We start from the raw sequence: 17652 nt of genomic DNA on the forward strand, positions 1-17652 counted from the left end.
AAGGCCTGATTAAGTGAAACGGAATCGCTAACATAAATTACCTTAACGTTTTTAAAATGTTCAGGATCAGATCACTGTTTTTTGTCACAGAAGCTAAGGACATGAATATAGGGCCCAATAGAGAGTCCTTTCAGGGTCAGCTTTTAACTTCGACCGGTTAATCCTGGCCTCGATTTACTAAACCACTGAAAAGTAAAAAGAGTTCAAAATGACCGTTCTATTTACTTGTTCAGACATAAGCAGCTCAGCTTCCAAGAAAGGTCAACTGTTGTAGTGTAGCACACAGTGAGAGCCCACACTGTGTACTTTTTAGGAAAAGATTCAATCAGCGATTCACGGAACAGTTTAATTACGTGATTTGTTAGGATTTCTTCCCAGAAGTTAACTTCTACGAATAAATGCAGTTACTGCAGAATGCTGGGGGAAAAAACACAAGCTGCTGACAGGAGATAAGATCACCAAGGAAAGAACTGCTTTACCTTTTTACTGGCAGTAAACCACCCCAAGGACATGGTGTAAACTGAAAATAAATGTAACGTTCTTTGAAAAAAGGAAAACTTACGTAGGAAAAGAAAATACTCTTGCAAGTGGAACACTAGCTTCTGACATGCACTTCAAACACTCGATGTTCTGAACACCATTTCTCCAGCGTACAATAGGCAGAACGTATCAAGGGAAAGAGCACAGGATGAGGGAAACATGGAGAAATCGCGGTTATTACTCATTCAGAGGGCCATAACTTGTAATGGTGGAGTAATACCTCACCTGGTATAATTACCCAACTACATGGTATCGGTATTTGCATGTGCAGTATTACCACATTGGTTGATGAAAGACTCACGAGAGAATACGTAACAGCAACACATTATGAACACAGATTATTATCGGAACTATGGAGAAGTTTTTAGGATCTCCCATTGGGGAATGACAATGTGTTTACAAAACAAATGTGTGTGGGGGCCTGTAACCGACCCACAAGGAGCCACACACAATTTCTGTAAGGCCTTGTGTCCAATACTTTTTATTTTGTTTATTGTTATACCCTAGAGGCAGGCTATTTCCTTAGAACCTAATGCAATACTGAGCAACATCCATAAATTCGAGCAAAATGATGTGGAAATGGTACTCACTGTTCACTATCTACTCGAGTTTTTGGCACACAAAAAAATACATCATAACTCCTCCCTGTGTTGGCTCAGAAGTGGTGAACTTGATGGAGCAAGGTGGAGAAACAACATTGTGTGTACCCCTTGTGAAATCACACTTCGATAACATGTAATCTGAACTAATGGAGTGGTGCATGAGACTAATCAACCTAGAATAAAAAGTTGGACATACACATACACGTGGGAATTAATCTCTGCTTATGTTGCAAATTATAACTAACTAATTATGTAATTTTGTTGTGTCCTGTACTAATATGCTGCATTGATATAATGGAATGAAGCATAAATGTGCTTTTGTCTATGTATTTGTGGCTAGAAAAATTGGACCTAAGTGAGTATATCACGCATAAATGTCGCTTATTTGCTAGGTAATTACAAATAGGGAAAACCTTAGTAAGGGGGAGGTAAACAGAAGGGTTACTTTTCTTAAATTAACGTTTATTTGTGTTTGTTTCTATGATAGTTCCCATTCTGACTCGAGAGGCCTGTGACAAAATGAAGTCACTGGTTTACTGTGACAGCAAAAGGCAAAGCGCATGCGCAGCAGAAGAGATGAGAATGAATGCGAGCTGCTTGGGCCTGTACGGAAGGCGGTTCAAGGCCGCTGTGGCCTGGAATTTTAGATGGCTGCCAAGTGATGAAAGCAATGGTTCTGAACGTGGGAACATTACTTGAAGTTGCAAATTAAGGAAACTCGACTAGGCCGGACTATGAAAGACAATGGGGGCATTAAAAAAACCCTGACAGGAAGAAAATGTATAACGCGATGATGAGGTTATGCCAGAGGTCTTCAAACTGTGGGGCGCGCCCCCCTGGGGGGGCGTGGAGGGGTTCCCAGGGGGGCGCGAATACCTCTGCAGATGCATGTAAATGAAGATGGCCTGGATGTGCGGCGATCTTTAATTGCCGCATTTCCAGGCTGTCTTAATTTACTCCGGAGTACAGTGAGGGCAGGGGTGAGTAAATGTGCTGGCAGGGTCAAGGAGGTTGCCTAAAGAAATCTGGTGTGCGCGAGGCACAGTGCACCCAGCGCGTGTCACTTATTAAGTCATCTCCGATGGCTCTGAGGCGCAGAGATTTTATCACGGGCGTGTGCAGCAGGGCTGTTCTAGGATTCTCGGGGCCCTGGGCAGAAAGGGAATTTGTTAGGCCCCTCTAATTTTCATAGACGTGACACATTCAGGGCTGCCTGCATCTCAATAGATGCCCCTGCTTCTGAAGATGCAGCCCATCCCTCTCCTTAAGTGCCTCTTAACAGCTCATAAAGGGCTGGAGGTGTGAGGGATGCTTATCTGCGCAGACTGCCAGGGAGCTAAACAGAGGGACAATAGCCATCACACTGTGCCTCTGCATGGGTGGGGGTGGAGACCTAATTGCCGGACAAAAATGAGTAATGTGTTTTCCTGCAACTGGTACTGCCCCCCAACCTTCACCCCCCTCAGGTTCGCTTCCCAACACCAAAGCAATGAGGCCAGGGGAGGGGGCTCCCTAAGGTGGCGGCTGCGCACTTGCAATGTCGCATCTTTAATGCCATAACCTGGCTGTGTCTCATTGGTTCAAGGCCCCAAGTTGGTGGGCTGACTACGGGGCCCTGGGCAGCTGCCCACACTGCCCATGCCTAGCGCCGCCCCTGGTGTGCAGTGGTTCAGTCAAGGGCCTCTGCCCTGTGAACACCGTAATGCATACCATTGTATGCATTGTATTTTCAGTTGAGGACCATATAGAAGTGACCGTCTTGCAAACTGTTGGGACAGAATGTTGAGCTATGTCAGTCAAGCTATGAATACAGAAATGTGATAGACAGAAACCCCCTCGATACAGGGTTCAGGTACCACTCAAACAGCAAAACAGCTCAAATGGGGATTATCACTGGTGTCATTTGTATACAGAGAGGAGCCACATGCAAGCGGGCGCTGCTGCCTGGGAGTTTCTGTCAGGTGTTCGCATTTCATACACACGAGAACCGATGTAAGTAAGTGTTTTGTGTTTTCACAGTAAAGGTCTGGCATTTGAAAAAGTTAAAGCTATTGGCGTCATAAATTGTCATGTTTGTTATTTACTTTATGGGTCTGTAGTGGAGTGATTGTTTAAGGAACAAAGTGCACGTGATTCTATATTACTAGAATTCGTTGGGGCGTTAAGGAGTTGTGGGGTGGAGAGCTATGAAGACAGGAAGAGGAGGAAAGTGGACAGAGGTTTAGGTGGAAAAAGATGAGGCGTGAGATAGAATAGTAAGATGAACTGAACAAGCTATGGATGGAAAATGCAAATAGAAAATTGCAAGAGGTTATGGAAATCAAAAATGGTGGACGGTCGGTAGGTATGTCAGATGCACACTCGGAGAGCAACAGGGAAATAAATGAGAGAATGTGGGGAAAATGCAGATAGATTTCCATGCAGCATACTCCTGCGCATGTCTGTTTCTCAAATGGCACAACTACAAGAAGTCATCTTTAGCAGTCTACCGGCCTTAATGTTAGTTTCAATGTACCCATGTTGTTAGTTTGCTTGTTAAAGTTGCAGACGTCAAAATATGTTGTTTTCTTTTCCTTGTGGTTCTGTTTCAGTGGGGACACTTAGCTCATTTTTAGGTCTCGGCTAGTAACGCGCAAAGCGCGTGCTCGCCAGAGAACTATAGTTGTCGTCTCAGCCCACTACGAGCTGGAATGTGGAGACAAGACCTGGCCGCGCGCGCAGCGTTGTCCCATTGGATAACGTTGCGCGCGTGAACTTCTGAAGACAGTATGGATCGCGTCGCGCGCCTCTCTGGAATGCAGGGGGAGTCTGCAGAGAGTTGCGCGGCGCTGATAAGCGTCTTAAAGCTCTGCTTCCTAATTTAACATCTGAAGTAACTTAAATTGGCAAAGCCGACAATTCTTGTGGCATCACAGAAGCGGGTAGACAGCAACTACACAAACAGAGAAAAGTATGCAGCACGTCGGACATTGCAACAATACAGGACGATCGCTCAGTGTGCCCGGGTTAGTAGTAGTCCTTTAGTTATCTGTCAAAGACACACCACGTTCCCACTCCTACCCGCCTGCACGGGGGCTTCCTGCCCTGCTCACTTACACGCTCACAAGGATACTCGGTTTCTTCGCTTTCGCCACCATGGATGTCGTTCCGCTGGACATGATGAGGCACAATTTTCCCGGCTCACAAAAACCAAAATAAATAATGAACGAAACTAGCGATCTGCCCTATCTCTCTGATCACTTCGCACGCGTTGAGCAGTTTCCAGCTGATAGTTGTTTATTAATCTCCACGGCAACGACAGATCCAGCCTTCCTGCTAACTAGGAGTCTTGTGATTGGTTGTCTGGCTGCGCACGCGTTCTATTTGTAGTTAGCGCTGTCTGCTAAACCAGTGATGCCGCAATCTTATTAGACACTACGTACTCACTTACGTGTCCGTCTTGGTGGTTCAGTGCACGCTTCGTGCTTTCGCACAGGAGGCTCAGTAAAAGAGGCATATCCTTTGCAAAACAAACAAAGTATTTTATTCTGATTTGCTTTAACATCTGAAGTAACTTAAATTGGCAAAGCCGACAATTCTTGTGGCATCACTGAAGCGGGTAGACAGCAACTACACAAACAGAGAAAAGTCTGCAGTACGTCGGACATTGCAACAATACAGGACGATCGCTCAGTGTGCCCGGGTTAGTAGTAGTCCTTTAGTTATCTGTCACAGTCACACCACGTTCCCACTCCTACCCGCCTGCACGGGGGCTTCCTGCCCTGCTCACTTACACGGTCACAAGGATACTCGGTTTCTTCGCTTTCGCCACCATGGATGTCGTTCCGCTGGACATGATGAGGCACAATTCTCCCGGCTCACAAAAACCAAAATAAATAATGAACGAAACTAGCGATCTGCCCTATCTCTCTGATCACTTCGCACGCGTTGAGCAGTTTCCAGCTGATAGTTGTTTATTAATCTCCACGGCAACGACGGATCCAGCCTTCCTGCTAACTAGGAGTCTTGTGATTGGTTGTCTGGCTGCGCACGCGTTCTATTTGTAGTTAGCGCTGTCTGCTAAACCAGCGATGCCGCAATGTTATTAGACACTATGTACTCACTTACGTGTCCGTCTTGGTGGTTCAGTGCACGCTACGCGCTTTCGCACAGGAGGCTCAGTAAAAGAGGCATATCCTTTGCAAAACAAGCAAAGTATTTTATTCTGATTTGCTTTATGTTTTTTTATCAAAATGTAAGAAACACCTCATTTAATGGCCCATTGTCAACTTGATAAAAATATTTTGGGCTCAGTGCAGGTATCTGATTAAACATTGGGAGTATAAATCCACGGCAGCGCCCTCCCTCTATCTATCTTTCGCCCTCCCTCTATCTATCTTTCGCCCTCCCTCTATCTATCTATCGCCCTCCCTCTATCTATCTATCGCCCTCACTATCTATCGCATCACCACAGCATCACTCAGCACCACCACAGCATCACTCAAGGCCACCACAACATCACTATGCGCTACCAAAATGCTTATAAGTACCACAGTAACTTACAATATTATTATAATATAATATTATTGCCAACATTGCTTAATATTTTGCAACAGCTATCATCTTGCAAATAATCTTTATACACCAATACAGACTTTGCTAAAAATGTAATGCAACACATTGTCATATACAAAGCCAATAACTCAAACTTTAATGCTGCGAGACCTATTGCATTGCAAATGCTTGTTTATTATGTTCAGTGAATCGAGTGTTTCATGTGTCTGTTATTGTGTACTAAGGAAATTGATAAATGTTCTCAAAAACACATATGGTGGACATATTAGTGACTCGTTGTGGACAGCATTAATTGCATGTGGCGGCTAATTAGGTCTGAGTATTTGATTTTTTTTCTGAATGGTACCTAGGAGTGCCATTGGTTTGTTAGAGTACCCGTACCTACTGAGGCACAAGTATTGTAAATATGGTTTATTTAGCTCTGTGATTGATTGTTTGCGGGGGGGGGGTGCCTGCCCCTGAACATAGCCATGTCCCTCCCACTCCCCCAATCAATACATAAAGTTTTGGAGGGGGGCCGACCTCAAAACATTTTGCTTAAGGGGGGGTCAGAGGAAAAAAGTTTGAAGACCTCTAGATTATGCTCATCCACCCCAAACTGACCAATGAGGACTCGACTTTTCTCTAAAAGTTACTCTTTTAGGTAGATAGAGCTAGTGAAAAAGGTATAAAAAGTGCTGATTTTACCAAGTAAAAAACTTCTTCTTGATTTCTACCAGAGATGCTGATGGATTGCTGATTTTCCTGGGATGTAAGATTTTTTCTGGCTTGTACTTTTTCTTTGCAGGAACTGTACTTTAGTGAGGGACTTTAGTTAGGGAGTTAGGAGAATGGATCTTGGGAGCTATCTGTCTTTTACTAATACTTGCGTTCTGAACCTAAAATGCTAACGTTTATTTCTGAAATTTTCTGAAATAAATGAAATTAATTGTTTTGAACTAAGCTTTCGTTTAAATGTCATTTAAAGATTAAATAAATAAATAAAGAGAAGAAACTTTTAGACAATAAAAATTAGATAAATGGAGAATTAAGCTTGTCTTGAGTTTTCCTACGCCTAATTTTTTTATTAGCAGACCCATCGACCTTTATGGCGATATGTCTAAATGTATATTTTCTGATGATACAACCATGGTAAACTCTCTAAAACTGTAGATGTAAATAGGATAAACGTTTAGTTTTAATTTAGACATTTCGCTCTGATACAGCAGCTCTCCATTGAAATTCACTGATCCCTAGAGTGAGGTGGAAGAAATTGTGTATGTAACTCACAGTGATATGGGCCCCACTGGTGAGTGAATGTATGTTCTGGTGTTTCAGGGATAAGTGATATGGTTCCAGAAATTATTTTTGGAGTAGCGCTGCATCAAACTTTCTTTCCTCGAGTATGTCCTTTATTGAGTTTTGAGTCGGGGTGGATTGAATGAAGATCCCTGATTGGCTCTTACCTTAGTGATGAGGTGGAAGGGGTCTAATTCTAACTTTCTATTGGTTCATGAGTGGTACCATGAATACCATGAACTCCAACTACTGCCCCATGAAACGTCAAATTTCCCCCTTGCTGTGATATGCCTTTTTTCGAGGTTCAGGGAAACTAATGTAAAGTAGGTCGTAGTTTTGTCAGGCTCCCATCACACCCATAAATCCATGACCAAGGGGAAATATTTCTCCTACAAAATGTCCTCCATTGCCCTCAAAGTCCTAGATGACAAGTTGGGCGTAGCGTTATCCCCAAGTGACATAGGCGGTGGAAGTATTGCCGCTTTACTCATTCTCCCTCTTCACAGGAGAAATTCTGAGCAGAATACTGCCCAGAAAACCACGTCCCCACAATTACTACCCAGGCCAATCCATGGGTACAACGATTTAACTAACAAAGTAAATACTGCCCGACTAGTATCTTCGCACATCGCTATGTCTAACTTCGCATGGAGCCAAGTTGCGAATCAAACAATCTGAGCCTTTAATAAAATAACTAGAGAAAAAAAAATACATATAACAGCGAATCCATCCAAATACCATCTTCTGCTCGAGAAGAGGCTAAAGGATGGAGTGAGAGCAAGATGGAACAAGCATTGGCATAGCCAATAGATCTCGCCTTTGGGACCTTATAAGTGTTTAGTCATGCAACACTTGATGTTGTTACACCAAGGATATTGTGCTGGCTAACTAAACACTTCTATGGTCCCAATGGCGAGACCTATTGGCTATGCCAATGCTTGTTTTTTATTGTTGTCGATGCTCAACAGCTTTGCAAAAAGTACAGGCAAAGCAAAAAGTGAAAACGTAATGGGTTTAGCAGTGTCTGTTTTAGCAGGTCTGCCTCTACTTGTTTAAAAAACTATGAGAGGGTAGCGATAGTCTAGACATTAATACAATTTGGTTTGAAGTATTTTGATCTACTGAGTATGGCTTTCACTTTACTTTATAAAGGGGGAGAAAATACTGGATTTGTATGATATCATGTGGACAAAAATACTGATCAGGTGCCAATCCTAGGAACTAAGATGTATACATTATTTTTGTGACTAAACTAAGAAATCAAATGCAGTGTGATTTCTTTGGAGTGTTTTATAATACACAGTGGTCGTCACTTGTGGCCAGACATCCGAGCTGTTTGGGGCCTGCAGGTGTCGCGGAGTGGGAGTAATGTTTGGCAAACTGTATTGAGCTGCACTGAGAAGACTGAATCCTCCTAGCCCTAGCCTCGTATATAGTGACGTTCAACTGCTTTGTTGGTGTAGATTGAATGTTTCCGGGTGAGGGTCAGAGAATGGAAGTGCTTACATCTGCTGTTGGTTATTTAGTGTGCGGTGCGTGTCTCCTCCGCTGTGAGGTCGGTAGTCATACCCCTCACATGGATTCTGAGCACTTCCGAGCATGTGCAGCATAAATGGCGTGTGGTGAATTTCTCAGCCTCAAGTGCGTGCAGGCATTCAGGCTGGCCTCCTTCAGTTCGTGCTTTGGGCCGATTACGAGCCCCTACCGTGTGAGCTCAATGTGTCAAGTGATCCACAGACAGTCAGCCTAGCTAAAACTGAGGCTTGTACAAAAAACAACACCTGTGTGCTAAATAAGTCACTACAGAGGGGGGGATATGGCCGTGTTCTGGTTGCTCTCTGTGCGGTCTGTAGAAAAGTCTACACCATGTGCTCACAAGCTGTGTTTCGTAGCTGCAAGAGTGTGATGGAGTTACAGGGCGGATTGGACATTGGCTGTAAGCACGTGTACGAAGATCGAAAGATAGAAAGGAAAACAGTCTGACAGGCAGATAGACCACAGGCAGACCATCAGAACCCAGTAAGTCTAGTTGGTAACAGAGCACGGATAGAGCCACGGATAGTCATAGATGGATGACTGAAAAGCAAAGACAAATTCATACCAAAAGACAGGCAGACACAAGGGTAGGCATAGCTAAACAGTAAGGCGGACATTCAGTGAGAAAGAAGTGGGCCTACTGGCAGGCATATAAAACCAGACTTAAAGAGACCATTTATGAGCCACAGGCTACAATCAGATACAGACAAGCATGTAGAAACAAGAATTGGCCGCGCAGCCATGAAAGTGACGCGGCGGCGAAAGTGAAAGAGATTGTGCGCCACGAGCGATGGGCTTAATGAGCCATGACGAGGAAAGCCAGATGGCGCCTCTGCTCGTCACTGTGCCCGTAACCGCACGCTTTAGGCCACACAAAAAGCTGTGGTCGGCTTTTTAACGCCCACTCACTAAATGTCTCGCCAGGACAGCGCATGCGCTGGCTCAGGTGAGACCTAAAACAGGAAGATGTTTTGGAAGTGAAAAAAGAGAAGAGCAGAAGAAAGACGGAGGAATGTAATAAAAGTAACAATGGTGGAGCATAAAGTAGTATGAAGAGGAGACGATGGTGGAAAGAGTGTAAGAGAATACTACAGAAAATTATGAGAATAATGTTATAGAAAGACGAAATGTAAAAGAGGATTGAGTGCGGAGAGAGCAGGGCAGACCGAGAAAGAGTGTTCGGTAAATGAGAGAAGGGAAGAATGATAATGGAAATAGAAATAAACATAAGCTTTAAGTGAAGAAAGATAGGAGAACAGCAGCGAGAAGTGGAGTGGGAACGGGAATAAGGTGTGTATAGGGAGCACAACTGAGGTAACAGAGCAAGAAAAGGAAGCAAGAAATAGAACCAAAGAGAGAACGGAAAGCAAGAGAAAGGCAAGGCAACAGGATCATATTCATGGGAGTAAAAGCACTGGTATTTTAGTGAGCTCAGGACTCAGGCATGTGGTCCTTACCTGGTCAATGTCTTCAGACGTCAGACACTGTGCCGCGGCTCCTCTGCTGCCTGTGCATATCACACTGCCTCAATGGAGCTGTTCATTAGACCTGGGTCCTACAATGTTTTTGCAAAAATGGCTTCCATTATTGTTGACTGAGGTGCTTCCCATCACACTGGAACACCAGCCACAGTTCAAAGTGCAAATATGTTTTATTCATCCCTGCCTACCATATTTACCATCAGGGGTGCGGAGAATAAATATATTGCTAGCTTTTCACTCTTGTATGCAATGTTTATTTTACTCCACATTATTGTTTTATGGTTTCAGTACATTGTGCGAAGAACAGGTTTCAGTCACTTTTTAAGTGTGGCCCTGTCGTAAACCACACTTGTTTTGTTTTTAGCTTTTTTAGCTCACTCAACGTGTTGTTCTTTATACACTTCAAGTAAAGAGCATACTCTCAGGAATACATTTAAACCCCAGAGTGGAGATTTGTGTTTAAAGCTTGCTTGAACTCACAGTAAATCCTTTTCATCCCACTTTTAAAGAGTTTAGGCTGCTTAACCCTCACTGGGCGCATCATAACCCAAGAGGAAGGCTTCTTTAGCTCCATTCCACCATCATGGAGCATTATCACCACTAATCACTGACGGCTACATCTAAAGTGTTGAAGGCTTGATGGGGCCAGTGCAGCTACGACAAAATGATAGATAATCAACTGGGATGTGAAAGTCATCCCCTGATTTGGTCAGTGAAGTGGAAGGTTCAAAATAGCCTCTACCGACACAAATGGGGAAGCCATCAGTTTGAGATATGAAATGCCACGGATGGTTAAAAAAACAAGCATTTGCAATGCAATAGGTCTCGCATTTGCTAGAGTTTAAGCTATTGGCATTGTAAATGCCAATGCCATTTATTTATGTTTTAAAAACAAAAATAAAAGGCATTATGATTTTCAATGTCAATAGCTCAAACTCGCGTAAATTCGAAACCTATTGCATTGCAAATGCCTGTTTAGGACTTGTGCCCTGGAGATCACCTTCTAACATAACAACCTCCAGTCGAGGTGATTATGTTATGCTGAATGAGATGTCCTTCCATCGAGTGAGACCACATGCAGGGGGTGACACTACCTTCAAGATGTTGGAAACATGTACAGGGTAAGCCCACCATCCAGAGAGTGCAACCACCTTGCAGTGAGTGAGACCTACTTCAAATGAGTGAGACCTTTCCTTGAGTGACGTCTTTTCTAGAGGGGAGACTACTTTGGAATGAATGACACCCCTTCTATTGTTTGAGGCTGCCCACCTCTGATGAGTGAAACTAGGCTGCTACCCAAGCACCTACCCCAGCCCATCTTCCATGAGTGACTCAGGGTGCCGGCCTCAGTCCCTCTCGATGGATGGATGTATGGATGCGTGGGTGGGTGGATGGATAAATCCCGACGCCCCTCCCCCCCCCCCCCCCCCCCCCCCCCGGACAAAAATAGCTATCCTTTCAAGCAACACAGTCTGACCAATGCCATTCTGGGCAGCCGGGAGCGCTCTCGCTCTCCCATACGGGCGAGACTATCCTGCTCCCACCAGAATTAATGAAGACCCCTCGTCCCCTCCCCTTTCCCCCTCGTGGCAAAAAGATATGAGCTTATCCCTTAGTGAAGCAGCTCTCTGTGGGGCTGCTTGTAATTAGGGGTGGGGGGGGGGGTGGATTGGGGAGGAGAAGAAGGGGTTGTACACTGGAGAGGAGGCACAGAGACCAAATAAATGGGATAGCCACAAAGCGAGGGATCTCAAAACTGGGGGCAGTTTGATTAATATTAGTGAAGGGGGCACATGGGGTCTGAAATGCCCCAGTGCCCCCACTAAGAGCAGTGAAGGGGTTAGCATATCCTGAGGCTAAGCTTTTGGGCCGGAAGCGAGTTCCTTTATTTATTTATTTTTAAAATAGCGCAGATATTGCCCAAAGGCGCTAGAGCTCTTTACAACGGAGATAGATCATTACATAAGGTGACAACTTACATCATCCGAGGATGTAGACACAGTTAATGCTACGGACGCTGAGGGGCAGTATTAGTTGCAGCACTCAGAAGAATCCACTGAAAGGCGAGGCAGTGGGAACATGGGACTTTTTCTCACTGTATTTTTACACGTAGGTGAGGGGGCGGGGTGCTAGTGTCGAGATGTGGGAAGCCATGAGGTGGGGGATGAGTGAGGGTTCTACTGAGACACTGATGACGTAAGCCCTGTGTTAGTGGTCAAAGGAGCAAAGGGTCCTAAGTTTAATATTCAAAAGACACGTACTCACGTCAACACACTCTACAAAAACACTACTCACCATCATCATCTTTTAAACTGTGCTCGACGACATACTCAGCCTGCTGCTGAGAAGGGTCCATTGAATAAAACCTGGCTCTGCTGCCTATGAAGAAATACTCGTGGGGCAAGTTTACTGGACACGCCCGAGTCTGAGTCAGAAAAGAGGTTCTTTTCTCTCCGCACCAGTCCGAGGCGAGGGCTTCTCTAGCCGAAGGGTTGAATTACGTATACAATTCCATGCAAATGAAATAGTGTGCCTTTTTATTCGTGCCAGCTCATTTACACACTTACGATCAAGACTTGTTCCTATAAATGTAATTAACATGAGCAGCTTGCAGCTTGAAACATTAGCAGCTTGCTGCTTCAACAAGGGAAAGTGAAAGAGAGCCATGCTCACATTGTAGGCGTGCCGTGAGCGTGCACATTGGCGTGGCCTCCGCTCGTGCAGACTTCGCCGTACTCCTATGGGTGCTGCGCAGCTCGTGCGGCCCAGGGAGGGGGCCACCAAAGCAAAAACACATGGCATGTCGCGGTTTGGAGAGGACTTGGAGGTAAGAACCCCAGAGGTGCTGCTGCTGTGATCAGGGGTGTTGTGGGTACTTGTGAATGATGCCAAGGTGTGCTGTGATTGCCAGAGAGGAGCACATCGATGCGCGTGATGGGCCGTCAACGGGAGGCTACCATATCATAGAGACCAATTAGAAAAGCTGTCTCCGTGGATCCGACAGAGGGGGTGGTGGGGGGGGGGGGGGGGGGAGTGAAGTGAAAGCAATGCTGCTTGAGGCCATATTACAGAGACCAATATGAAAAGCTGTCTCAGTGGAGCCTGGGAAGGGGAGTGAAAGTAACGTTGCTTGACTTAAGGCTTGCAATTACGGAAAGTGTTTATTTGTTCCACACTATAGCCACACGAGTTTATAGCAGTGATTTATTAGTTCTCGCAATATAAGCTAAATATTGTGGCAGAAGGAGCCGTCGCAAAATGTAGGGAAGTTAACGATGCCCTTAATTTGTCTGCACAACACAGTAGTTAGGCACACCGATAGTAGAAGTTGGTTGTAGGAAACAACATGTAGGAGTAAAATAGGTACTGTACGAGGGAAGTTGCCAGTGGCCTTAATTTGTATGCGCAACACAGTGGTTATGCACGATAGTAGTAGAGGTCAGTTGTGAGCAAAGGACGTATATGGCACGGCGGTAGTGGAGGTTGGTTATGTGGAAAAACGTGTAAGAGTTAAATAAATATTGTACGGATACGAGCAGCCGCAAAGTTTGGTCAAAGTGGCAGTAGCACTTTGGACATGCTGACACAATTCCACTCAATATAAGATGTACAAAAGTTACCGGTGGCCTTAATTTTTGTGCGAAACAATTTGAATAACACGGCGGTAATTACGATAGAATACTGTAATGACGTATACTAGTGTAGAGATTGTACAATCAGTCGCATATGTTCTTTATGTTTTTTTGTACTTCAAGAGGTCCCGTTTTCAATGGCGGTACAGCTTGACAAACAACCTACGCACAGCTCCACAAACACCTAAAGCTTAAGCATCAGCAGGTCAAGTATAACTAATGAGTTATTTGTTAAAAGCTAACAGACTGCAACCTGCAGCAGCAGGCTACGCATACTGAAATGAGTGATTTGTTGAAAACAAACAAATGTTTAGTGTATAGCAGCAGAGTAAGCACGATTTGTAATATCACCTACAAATGAATCGCAAATGGAGGTTCTACTACATGGCGCCAGTGAGACGGCCGCTCATGCCTCCACAACAAAGCCGAAAAACGAAAGCAATTATCACGGCATGCCGCCAGCCGCCCCACATGCTGCTGAATGCTAGCACGTCTTCCGGAGCGCGTGCACACTGTTGACTCAAAGCCCGCCAGCAGAAGCGCGTCCTCGAGGTGAAATCGCCGAGGTAAAGCGCGTAACCACCCCCTGTCCGCCATGCCCGGCTAACACCAGCTAGACCTAAATAGGATGCAGGCGACCCATCGATCCTCTCTGGCTGGCTCTTGCCTTCCAAGGCCAGGCTGTGCAGTATACTTGGGCTTTCCTGTTTTCAGTTTCTATTTTTGGTAAATTCTGGTGGGGTTTTTTCAGTGTTTTCAATATCTTAAAAAACTGTTGTTATCAGTGGTTACACATTTTCACGCCACTAAAAACAACAGAAAAAGTGTTTTTCCCGTGTTTATGGAACGTTTTGCTTTTATTATTGCTTGCTTTCTGCACTGAAAGAACATGGTATATAGACAGTGTACGTATAGTGAATATGAGGTCCAAATAGATTTTTGCAAATTAATCTTATTGTAGTACACCATACAATACTTCTTCAGTGAATCTTTGGGTCATGTGCGCTCGCTCTTTCCTTCCCATGTAAACTTCTGTGAAAAGGCTCTCTCAGCATTCTTAGCCCATTGGGCTGAGAACCATCAGCTAAGGAACACAGTTGGGATGACTCTTTCTTTGATGCCACATAAAGCACGAAATGATAAATATTTGCGTTTTAGTTCCTGTGCATTAGAAACCAGTGCACCAGAATGGACTAAAAGGTCAATAGCATCCCTCATTAACTCTTAAAATTGTAAAGATGCTTTCAGCATACCATCTAACAAGTGGCAAGGATCTACTACAGGGAATCACTTCAGCTCGGGTATCAATTTTGACAGGTCACCACACAACTTTTTTATATACGTAGCTGAATCACTGCAAATACAAACAATATCACTCCAATCTTTGTTGAACTTGGAAATAACCTTTTTTGCAGAGCATTACAAGTGACACTGCGTTCCATGTTTTCCAAAAGTCTGGTGTCATGTTTTCACCACCATCCCAGATGCTTGGTGATATATATACTTGTCACTATACCTTGCATTGAATGTTTAAAGCCTGAGGTGTTTGCAATTCACCTACTATCAATACTGACCCACTAGAAACTATGGTATGATGAATTAAGGGTTTTTACCCATTCTCTGTGGGTAAATGTGATGACACATATTAGGAAAGATTTTTATGAAACCAGCCATTTTACCTATCGGTGAAAGAATCAAATGCAGCCAAAATATCAAATATGATTTTGATATTTCCTGATTCTCTATAGTTTATAAAATAATTAAACAAGACCTAAAACATGAAACTAAACCCTGCATCTTTAGACCAAAGGACACCAAACTGAAAAAGTAAAAGGAAGAAGAAACAATATTTTAGTGGCATCCCTAAAGAACAAAACTCAAGCAGAATAATGTTAGCCAGTCTTTCTTACTGCTACTTGTATAACAAAGTTACATTGTATTGACCCCTTCAGGAACAAAAAAATTACTTTCACTCTCTTTTTCCTTTCTTTGAATGGCATTTAGTTTGTGGTTGTCCAGGTGTTTTTTCAGTGTTTATATGTTTTCACCGGTGACGGCCATGTTTCTTTCAGTGGGGTTTTATCAGTTATTATAGGTTTAAACCTAAAACCCCACAGCCTAAGTATACTCCTGGGCATCGGTTGCTCCACTTCCTACCCTTTCACCCCTCCGTTTGGCGCGTTCACGCTAAGGGGAGAGACTGTTAAATATTCTGCCCTTCAACTGTCTCGAGCGACTCACCACGACTTGCCCAATCAAGAGCCTCGTAGCCCATCGCCATTCAATGCCAGAGGTGGGAGGGGAGCAGCGCGCGCCCACCTGAATGACTAGAAGGCCCCGGGCATCGCATGCACTCCTCTCGCGCACCTCGCTGACTGAAATTTATCTCCAGAAGAACTGCCCCGCCACGCCCAGCAGTCATGGCCACCAGCGTGAAAATGATCACTGGCGCTCTCATGCCTGCGTTGGGGCTGGGCACGTGGAAGGTAAGGAGAGGCAGAACATGCATATTGAAACATATATATAAAAAAAACAGAGATGTGTTGGATGCGAAATACGACGGGACCAGAATGCGAGCTCACTTTGCGCTAGATCTGCCTTGTTTTATATTTTCCATTTATGTCCTGGTATTTTTTATGTATTATTACGTTCTGGTATGTTTATATTTGCATTTTGGTACCATGAGTGCAGGACTTTAAACGCACCAGGATACACGTTAGAAAAAAAAAAGGGAATTATGAGCTTACATAACGCGAGTGTTGTGTTTCTCTGCAAGGTAGCTGCAATAGTTAAGTGATTGTGTGCTTGCAACAGAATATGTATTCTTTAGGTTGAGGGGAGGTATGGGGTAAGCGTGGTTATGTGACAAAATGCCATCCAGGTAAACTTTATTCTAGTCAAACCGAAGGATCTAATGTCCAAGGGCTATGAAATAGGAAACTCTTGTATATAAACCAGTAATTATTTATTTTTTTAATCAAACCCTGGCTGCGCTGCCGCCTCCAGAACATGGCTAGCGAGCAGCAAAGCATCTCCAACCGTTGCATAAAAGTGAACATTCTGCCAGTGCAAGTGTTCCTTCGCATGAGTGAATGACGTCTGACTGTGCTTAGTGTGTCTGAGGTCTCTGTAATGCATTTTTCTCAGTTGAAGTTCATGGTTGCTTATTTCCTCATCCTACATGTTGAACGGTCATTCAGCCAAGGAGCATGTCTGACTCCCAGTGAGGTTCACCCCTCCTTATGGGTTTCGGGAGTCTACAGAAGCCGGACTCCAGGGGTTCAGTTCAAAACGAAACCATTACAGTTAGCTACAATCCGATTAAAACACAGCACAAATATTCAAAGTGCGATATGCAGATAGCCAACGTGCAATAATAATAATTGATAACAAGAGCTCGGTGAGGTAAGGGGGAGGAGCGGTGTGTGTGTTTGTGTGCCTGCGTGTGTGTGTGTGTGCGCGCGTGTGTGTGTGTGTGTGTGTGCTTCCGTGAGTGTGGCTGTGTGTGCACGCGTGATTGAGAGAGGCTGACACTGTGAATGTGAAGCAAGAGATGTGCACGGCGCCGGGCTGGACGTGCGCGTCCACTGTCCAGAATCGCCGCGCGTGCCCCGGTCTGTCTCCCTTGAGAGGCATCTCGACAACAATAGGTCTCGAGAGCGAGACCTAAAAAAGCGATGCGGATTTAAAGGCTAATAAGGAATATCTCTGTATTCAGAAACCGCCTGTAGTGAACTTTGTTATTTTCATGAGAGTTAAGGATTATGTCCTGCACGGATGGTTAAATAAGAAAACAACATGATAATTTTAAAAACCGACCAAGTCCTGGTGTAACCAGGGCTGCATTATTATTATTGAAATCCTATCCCATCTCCACCTTCTTTGATGTAGGACAACAAGAATGAAGCGGGATCCCTTTAGGAATGTATGTGACAAAATAACCTTAAAATAACAATACTATGCACTAAGGTCTTCAAGTAAATTTCATAATAAACATAATTCGACAGAAGAGAGTACTGTGCCCATGTA

General features: G+C 44.3%; 1 protein-coding gene across 4 annotated transcripts in view; it reads right to left on the bottom strand.

Moving 5' to 3' along the window:
* Positions 1 to 17652, bottom strand: part of HEMK1 (HemK methyltransferase 1, mitochondrial release factors N(5)-glutamine) — a 259343-nt gene that overhangs the window by 210864 nt on the left and 30827 nt on the right. The window contains exon 1 of one of the 4 annotated variants that reach the window (XM_078661301.1): positions 9968 to 9987. The exons of the other annotated variants lie outside the window; for them this stretch is intronic. The gene's annotated coding sequence lies outside the window, so the exon portion shown is untranslated. Of the gene's footprint in view, positions 1 to 9967; positions 9988 to 17652 lie in introns of those variants that run through there. 4 annotated transcript variants of the gene reach the window in all.

The sequence above is a fragment of the Lissotriton helveticus genome, chromosome 9 (genome assembly GCF_964261635.1).
Source record: "Lissotriton helveticus chromosome 9, aLisHel1.1, whole genome shotgun sequence".
NCBI classification, from domain to species: Eukaryota; Metazoa; Chordata; class Amphibia; order Caudata; family Salamandridae; genus Lissotriton; species Lissotriton helveticus.